The sequence below is a fragment of the Heptranchias perlo genome, chromosome X (assembly GCF_035084215.1).
Source record: "Heptranchias perlo isolate sHepPer1 chromosome X, sHepPer1.hap1, whole genome shotgun sequence".
Lineage (NCBI taxonomy): Eukaryota > Metazoa > Chordata > Chondrichthyes > Hexanchiformes > Hexanchidae > Heptranchias > Heptranchias perlo.
In genome coordinates this window covers 22,744,154-22,752,916 of record NC_090370.1, presented here as the reverse complement: position 1 = coordinate 22,752,916, position 8,763 = coordinate 22,744,154, and the positions used below count along the sequence as shown (strand labels likewise).

The 8,763-nt window shown below is 48.0% G+C and overlaps 1 non-coding gene across 1 annotated transcript; it reads right to left on the bottom strand.

Annotated features, from left to right (window-relative positions):
* Positions 1–6,894: 6,894 nt before the first annotated feature.
* Positions 6,895–6,984, bottom strand: trnar-ucg (transfer RNA arginine (anticodon UCG)). The gene is given in 2 exon segments: positions 6,895–6,930; positions 6,948–6,984. It is a non-coding gene; the product is annotated as a tRNA-Arg (tRNA).
* Positions 6,985–8,763: the final 1,779 nt, after the last annotated feature.

The following is an 8,763-nucleotide window of genomic DNA, read 5'->3' as shown; positions in this document are numbered from 1 at the left end:
GAAAGTGAAACTCAACCTGACATTTTTTTTACTTTATTAATACTGTATTTAAAATGTTTTTCAAGTAACGTCGATGTCTAATTTTAGTTATTACTTGAAGTGAAGTGAAGTGAAGTGAAGTGAAGAGCGAGCATGGATTGTCCTCTATTGGGATTTGATGAAAACTCCAGTCAGAAGATATTATTGTTTTGGGTCCCTGGGGGAAGTGTTTTTCTTTCACTGGGTCACGAGAAAAATACTTTGAAAAACGCTGTTCTACATTGTACGTTCAGTGTCTGTTCAGCAAACCGGCTCTGAACTCCTCAGTCTGCATTTCGAGAAACGTTTCTGTGCGCCACGCGGGCAATAAAACACTGAACGACGCCCGGCGACTAATGGCGGCCCCCGGCCCCACAATCCCCCGCGCCCCAGAAACCCCTCTATTTCTCCATAGCGCTGTCGTCCAGCTCAGACAGCGCAAGCTCCCCAGGCCCGCCCCACATTCTGGGAGCGTCTCTGCCCTGTCTCTTGTCTCGAGTCGGACTCGGTGGAAACGGGAGAAGAAATCGGGAAGCGGCGGGTTGGACGTGGGAGGAGCTGGGTGATCGGTTTAATACATGTCCGGGCCCCCCCGCCCGCCAGTCCGCAGGGTCGCCCGGCTCTGATTCGGGCCCTGAGCCGCACTCGGTGTTGCTGAGACTCCGCTCAGTGTGAATGCAGGTTATTGTAGATCTGCCACCGTTGGCCTCAGCTTTGCCGGAGAGAATCAGCCAGAGACGGCGGCTACCGATGGTCGAAATACCGGCAGGTCGCTGTTTCGGCTCACAAGTGCAGAATTACCACTTGGCCGGGTACTGGAGGGCAGACAGTGACTGGGGCCGAACCCCACCATCACGCTGCACCTTCAGGAGAGAAAGGGAGAAAATTAGAGCCTGCAATGAATTTGGATTTCAAACAGTGAGGACGTGTCAAGGAGGGAGAGTGTGTGGGACGGGGGATTTACAGCTTAATCGGAACAAGGAGAGAGAGCGTGGTACGGGGGATTTAGAGATTATTAGGAGCAAGGAGTGAGCGTGTGGGACGGGGGGGGGGTGGACAGCTTAATAGGAACAAGGATGGAGAGTGTGTGGGACAGGTGATTTACAGATCAATAGGAGCAAGGAGGGAGAGTGTGGGACGGGGGATTTACAGCTGAACAGGAAAAAGGAAGGAGAGTGTGGGACGGGGGATTTACAGCTGAGCAGGAAAAAGGAGGGAGAGTGTGGGACAGGGGATTTACAGCTTAATAGGAGCAAGGAGGGAGAGTGTGGGACGGGGGATATACAGATTAATAGGAACAAGGAGGGAGAGTGTTGGACGGGGGATTTATAGCTTAATAGGAACAAGGAGGGAGAGTGTGTGGGATGGGGGATTTACAGCTTCATGGGGGCAAGGAGGGAGAGTGTGGGACGGGGGATTTACAGCTTAATAGGAACAAGGAGGGAGAGTGTGTGACGGGGGAATTACATCTTCTTGGGGCGATGGAGAAAATAATCTTCCACAAAAACTGAAACTGTCTGTTCTGAATTTCTATCCTGTACTTACAGTGATCACTTATGTAAATTATGAGGATCGATGCATAGACTAGGCTTGTATTCACTTGAATATACAAGATTAAGGGGTGATCGAATTGAGGTGTTTCAGATGATTAAAGGATTTGATAGGGTAGATACAGAGAAACTATTTTCTGTGTTGGGAGAGTCTGGAACAAGGGGGGATCACCTTAAAATTAGAGCGAGGCCGTTGAGGGGTGATGTCAGAAGGAATTCTTCACACAAAGGGTAGTGGAAATCTGGAACTCTCCTCACTCCAAAATGCTGTTGAGGCTGGGGGTCAATTGAAAATTTGAAAATTGAGATTGATAGATTTTTGTTTGGCCAGGGTATTTCGGGTTATGATACCAAGCCAGGCTGATAGAGTTAAGATACAGATCAGCCATGGTCTAATTGAATGACGGAACAGTCTCGTGGGGCGGAGTGGCCTTCTCCTGTCCCGATGTTTCCAGATGCAGCCACCCGCAATAAGGTTGTGGATGGCAAGGGCCTTGTTCACAAGTGAACGGACATCTGGAGGGAGATGCGGAGAGAGGAAGTAACTGGTTAGGGAGTGTCTGTAAATGAAGGAAAAATGTTGACGGGTCAGGCAGTGTCTTTCAATGAAGATGAAATGGTGACTGGTCAGGGAGTGTCTGTAAATGATGGAGAAATAGTGACAGGTCAGGGTGAATCTTCAAATGAAGGAGAAATGTTGACGGGTCAGGGAGAGTCATTAAATGAAGGAGAAATGGTGACGGGTCAGGGAGTGTCTGTAACTGAAGGAGAAATAGTAACTGGTCGGTGAGTGTCTGTAAATGATGGAGAAATAGTGACAGGTCAGGGTGAATCTTCAAATGAAGGAGAATAGTGACAGATTTGGGACCGTCTTTAAATGACGGAGACATGGTGACTGGTCAGAGAGAGTCCGTCGCCAAAAGTGGGAGATATCATAGATGGACAGCTTACCGGCAGCAATCGGGAGGGACGTAATGTCGAAATGAGGGGGAGAGCATATATACCCGGCCAGTGTCAGCATCTTCAGGAGAGGAGGGGGAGGGGAACCACTGAGTGTGGAACTGAACCCAGTCAGAGCCTTGACCATCGTGGTGGCGGGGGGGGGGGGGGGGGGGCGGAGAGAGGGGTGGAGAGAGGGAGAGGAACCAATGAGTGCAGAACTGAACCCAGTCAGAGCCTGGACCTCCCTGGTGGGGGAGGGGGGAGAGGTGAGAGAGGGAAGCGAAACAATGAGTGCAGAACTGAACCCAGTCAGATTCAGGACTTTCAGGGGAGGAGAGGGAGGGGAACCAGTGAGTGTCGAACTGAACCCAGCCAGAGCCAGCACCTTCAGGGGAGGAGAAGTCGGCGAACCAGTGAGTGCAGAACTGAACCCAGCCAGCGTCAGCACCTTCAGGGGAGAAGAGAGAGCGAGATGGGAACCTGTACCGTGTCGAGCTTTTTGAGTGTTGTTGGAGCTGCACTCATCCAGGCAAGTGGAGAGTATTCCATCACACTCCTGACTTGTGCCTTGTAGATGGTGGATAGGCTTTGGGGAGTCAGGAGGTGAGTCACCCGCGAATAATGAATAAAATTAAAATTAAAGAAAAAGGATTACACTGAGCACATAGACAATAAAGGAGAGGATGGGAAAAGGGAATGTGAGAAGATTGGGAACAACGTCAAAAAAAATTCGGAAAGCAAAGAGGAACGACGAGATTAAATTAAATTATCAAGCAGTATAAAAATAGTTAATGATTCCACAGACACATAAATAACGGAAGAAAAACCAGGATAGGGATCGGGCCACTGAGGGATACATAGGATAAACTCACAGGTAATGACAGCAAAATGGCGGGAATATTCAATAATTACTTTGCCGCAGTATTTGTGAGGTTATCCACTTTCGTTGTAAATACAGAAAAGCAGATTATTATCTGAATGGTGATGGATTGGGAATAGGGGAGGTGCAACGAGACCTGGGTGCCCTTGTACACCAGTCGCTGAAAACGAGCATTTAGGTGCAGCAAGCCGTTCGGAAGGCGAACGGTATGTCAGCCTTCCTTGCAAAAGGATATGAGTACAGGAGCAGGGATGTCTTACTGCAGTTATACAGGGCCTTGGTGAGACCACATCTGGAGTATTGTGTGCAGTTTTAGTCTCCTTATCTGAGGAAGGATGTCCTTGCCATGGAGGGAGTGCAACGAAGGTTTACCAGACTGATTCCTGGGATGGCAGGACTGATGTATGAGGAGAGATTGGGTCGAGTCGGCCTATATTCACTAGAGTTTAGAAGAATGAGAGGTGATCTCATCGAAACATATAAAATTCTAACAGGACCAGACAGACTGGATGCAGGGAGGATGTTCCCGATGGCTGGGGAGTCCAGAACCAGGGGTCACAGTCTCAGGATACGGGGTATGCCATTTAGAACCGAGACGAGGAGAAATTTCTTCACTCAGAGGGTGGTGAACCTGTGGATTTCTCCAGCACAGAAGGCAGTTGAGGCCAAGTCATTAGATGTATTCAAGAAGGAGATAGATATATTTCTCAATGCGAAAGGGATCAAGGGATATGGGGAAAAAGCGGGAACAGGGTACTGAGTTAGATGATCAGCCATGATCATTTTGAATGGTGGAGCAGGCCCGAAGGGCCGAATGGCCTACTCTTGCTCCTATTTTCGATGTTTCTATTGATCACAGAGACCAGTAAGGTGGGCAGGACATTGGAAGGAGAGATCGAAGAAGATATAAAGACATTTAAGACAGGAAGGGAATTCAGGAGAAACTTCTTCACCCAGAGAGTAGTGAGAATGTGGAACTCACTCCCACAAGGAGTGGTTGGGGCGAACAGCAGATAAAGACATGAGGGAGAAAGGAATAGAAGAATAGGGTGAGATGAATTAGGGAGGGAGGAGGCTCGTGTGGATCTTAAACACCGGCATGGCCTTGATGGGCCGAATGGCCTGTCCCTGTTCTGTACTCTCAAAGTGATTCAATGTAATTAACCTTCACTGCTCTCGGGGGAACAACCCCAGCTTTTTCAGTCTTTCCCGTAACAGGAATCCCTCATCTCTGGCACCATTCCAGTCAATTTCCTCGTCACCCACTCCTCAGATTAAAGAGCTGCCTGGCACACTCTCCTCCTCACATGTTGTCCCCGCAAACCCCCGCCCCGCTACCAAGCCCGAGTCCAATGAGCCCAAGTCCAGCCGAGGTCAAAGGCAAGAAGTCGAACCTCAGCAGCAGGCCCGAGCTCGAGCCTGGGATTTTCCTAATCTCTGGGGCTCAGCGCTGGACGGTGCATTCGCCCAGCCGTCTGAGGGAGCTGTCCCCTGGCTCTCTGAGTGGGGACCCAGGGGAGAATATTGGCAGGAGGGAAATATTGACGTCTTTTTCTTAAACTTTGATTGGTGACTGACCCGTCTCACCCACCCCCAGTGTGAGGCAAGGCAGCCACGTGACCAAAGAGGCGCAAAGACCCAAAGGAGCCGAACAATAACCCAAAGACAGCGCGTGGGCCGGGATCGTGACGAGCGCGGCCACACAAACTGGCCAACCTTGGAAAACAACCTTGATGAAGGGGTCTCGTGGTTCGACGAGTGATGTTAAAACGAGCTGACCATCTGGAATTCTTTGAAAAACAACTCTGTTAATCTGGAAGGGTCTTATTAATATTGTTCCATATGCAGATTGAGGTTCCTGCATATGAAGACCCCATCAGAAGGTTGATCCGCCTTACCCTCCCCAGACAAGTGGGCGGCTTGATTCCCCCATTCAACACACTCGCACTAGTTTCTCAGCCACTGCGCTCTCTGCCCCACCCACCGTTACGCCGGTTACCTCAGACACAGACGGTTCATAATCTCCCACCCGCTCATTCCGTCAAACACACACTTTTCCCTCTCCCAACGCGAGCCTCCCACACAGGCAGTCCAGACTCTCCCCTCCCCGTTCGCTCTCTCTCTTTCCCATTCCGTCTTTCTCTCCCCCTCGCCCATATTTGGGCTGATGGGGTCCAGAGTCAATGTCGAGGACTCACAGGGCCACTCCCTTCTCGCTCTCCATGACTGTACTGCCATCCCTGGTTGGTTAGGAGCTCCCCAAGGATGGTGATGGACAAGTCGGGGACATTGGCTGAAAGCTATGATTCTGTGAGCATGTTTATGTCAGGCTATTACTTGACCAGTCTGTGGGACAACTCTGCCTGAATTTTTGACACAAGTCCCCAGATGTTACTGAGGAATACTTTGCGAAAGGTACCGCTGGGATTTGAATCTATGATACTCGGTTTAATAAGATAAGTGTTTTAACCACTGAGCCACGGCGACCACCTGACTATAATTATTTCCTAACGTTATGGTAATGATACATTTGCCAACCCACTTTGTTGCGCCTTCTCCCTCAATACGTCTGCGCAATAACATCTATCTTTTGTTCATCGGTCTCTGCATGGGAAACCATGGGCATCAGTCATGATCTTCTCTTCCTTATCCCCTGTCAGTACATCTGATATCGAGCTCTATTCATCCTGTTGTATTCCCACACTCTCTCCAGACTATCTGGTCTTATCCTATTACATTTCTCATCTCTTCCCACAAAATGTTGGTGAGTAATGTCTGTGGTGCACCAGGCCCTGACCTCCTCCTGTGGGTGACCTCCTACAAATTCTGCACAATAGTTTAATGTGTGTGCGTTTTATATTAGGAAATGTGTATCAGCGCCAGTCTACCTGGTGTATCTATTCTCACACAAACGGCAATGCAGCTTCAGAGCATTTAAATTTTAGAAAGTCTTACTTGATAAGACAGATGTAAGGAATCTTACAACACCTGGTTATAGTCCAACATTTTTATTTGAAACTAAAACTGTTGGACTATAATCTGGTGTTGTAAGATTCCTTACATTGGTCCACTCCAGTCCATCACCGGCATCTCCACATCATGGTTGATAAGACAAGTTGTCCCTCTCCATTTCAACAAAATATAAACAATCCAGGGATACAGATTAAAACACCGGTGTCGGATTGGTATTAATAGCTTTCAAGCCCATTTTGATTGTACAAAACTTACGTAGGGCCGTAACGAAAGTTCAATACAATAACGACACGGATGGGATTCGGACCCATACCGAAAGAGCGCAATGGATTCGCCGACCATTTCTGAATCCAAACATTCACTTTGACACTATGTCCTGCCCGTGCACCCAGACCGACAATGATGAAAATGTGGAGTCAATTTCTGAAAGCAAAGTAATTTCGGGATTTCTGTTTCATCCGACTGTTCGAAACGGTCGGGTGCAAAACAGTTCGGGCGCACGTCGGACAAATTTTCACCCAGCGAGTAAAACGACCGCGGCAGGACTCGAACCTGCAATCTTCTGATAACAACTGAACTGAACACCGAAGTCAGACGCCTTATCCATTAGGCCACGCGGCCGATGACAATCTGCTTCACCAAATGATCTTAAACGCTGGGCAGGGATGGTTAAGATTCTGCTTGTATCTTTCTCTTCCTTTCACTTTGTTGATGTTGTTCATTTATTGTTTTTTCTCTTGCAGCAAGTTGGCTCCACTGTTTCCGACTGATCCGGAAACTGACAACTGAACTCCCGCTGGGTCTCCGAGAAACCTACAATCAGAATAAACAATGTTCAAATCTTTGATCAAAATGTTTCGCCTCCAATGCGAATCGCTTTCACACTCAGTCTGCAAAACAGAGTGAAGGGAAATGAAACAAAAGACAAATCGGTAAACTAAAAATGTACACGGAGAACAACACCGAGCGGAGAATGTGAACAGAATTTACTATCCAAGCCCGACGGGCCGAGTGGCCTCAGTCTGTCCTGTAAAATACGAACAATCCCCAATTCTGCTGGGTGTGATTATGATTTTCTGATTTTCAGGGGTCCCGCACCACGGGGTAAAGCGCTCACTGTTAATGTTAATATTGAGCACGGTATTCCATCCGTGTAAAAATAAAATCGCGGGTTTCTTGCTATATGTTCGACACATCCCCTTGCTGTGTGTTTAATCAGGGCAGGGAATATTTTGCTGGTTTAGTGATATTCATTTTTCAGGAAATTAGTAAACTCGTCTCGAAACATGAGTTTTCCAGTTTCTATTTCGCTAAATGGAGTTGAGGTGCAGATCAGCGATGAGCTGCTGTGACTCCGCCGCGCCGGTTTAACTGGAATGAGACGTTTCAGTGAAGTGAAGTGAACCGTCTCAATCCGGTTTATTTATTTATTTCTAACATTGTTTATTTTGAGTGACAGATTGATCGAAAATTCATTGAGAGTTCAGTTGTCAGTTTTCTGATCAGTTGGAATCTGAAGAAGATAAAAATAAGGAAAGAAAAACATTACAAAGGTCCAAACTCGAACTGATACAATCACCTTGTCTTCACCTTTAATGGTAATTAGTTCTCCCTGCTACCCTGTTCAATATTTATCCCTCCAGTAACATCACTATAACACATTATCTGGTCATTATCACATCGCTGTGTTTGGGATCTTGCTGTTTGCAAATTGGCTGCCTCGTTTCCTACATATCAGCAGTGACTACACTTCAAAGAGTGGTTCGTTGTCTGTAAAGCGCTTTGGGACGTCCGAGGTGTGAAGCGCGCAATCTGAGTGGAATCTTCTTTCGTATGGCCCCATGTGCCAGGTACCATATCCGAATCCTGTCGGCTGGCGCACACAGGAAACGTTGGGGGAAAAATTGGATACGGGCAGTTTTTGGGCGCAGGTAGCGTGATGCGCTGTTACTCCGCGCCCAATGACCCTTGGGCACGCAGGACGCAAGATTCGGCTGGCCCGAAGTCTCACCTGCATTCATCGTTCCATTCCGGGCCTTGCAGGACGAATCTTTGCAATTCACATTTTCCACCGCCTGGGGGAGCTCAATCTCTTAAAGGGAGGATGTCTCTTGGATATCGCTTCAAGGCAGCTGGTACCTGTTATTTGCTTAAAATAAAAGCCGACTGTCCAAACGGAGTGTGAACGGAGATCAGACGCTGCACACGTAAAACACAGATGCAGGTTCCATCCCTGTGTTTGCACACTGATGAGTTATGTTAAAACATTGAATAAAATTTACACACTACGAAATCCCACATCCTCCAATCTGCACGCCAGACCTCACCAATCTGCCGATCTGAGTTGGTACCAGGCCTGGAGGGTGAATGCACCAAGGTTCTCTGCTGATGCTCAGAGTC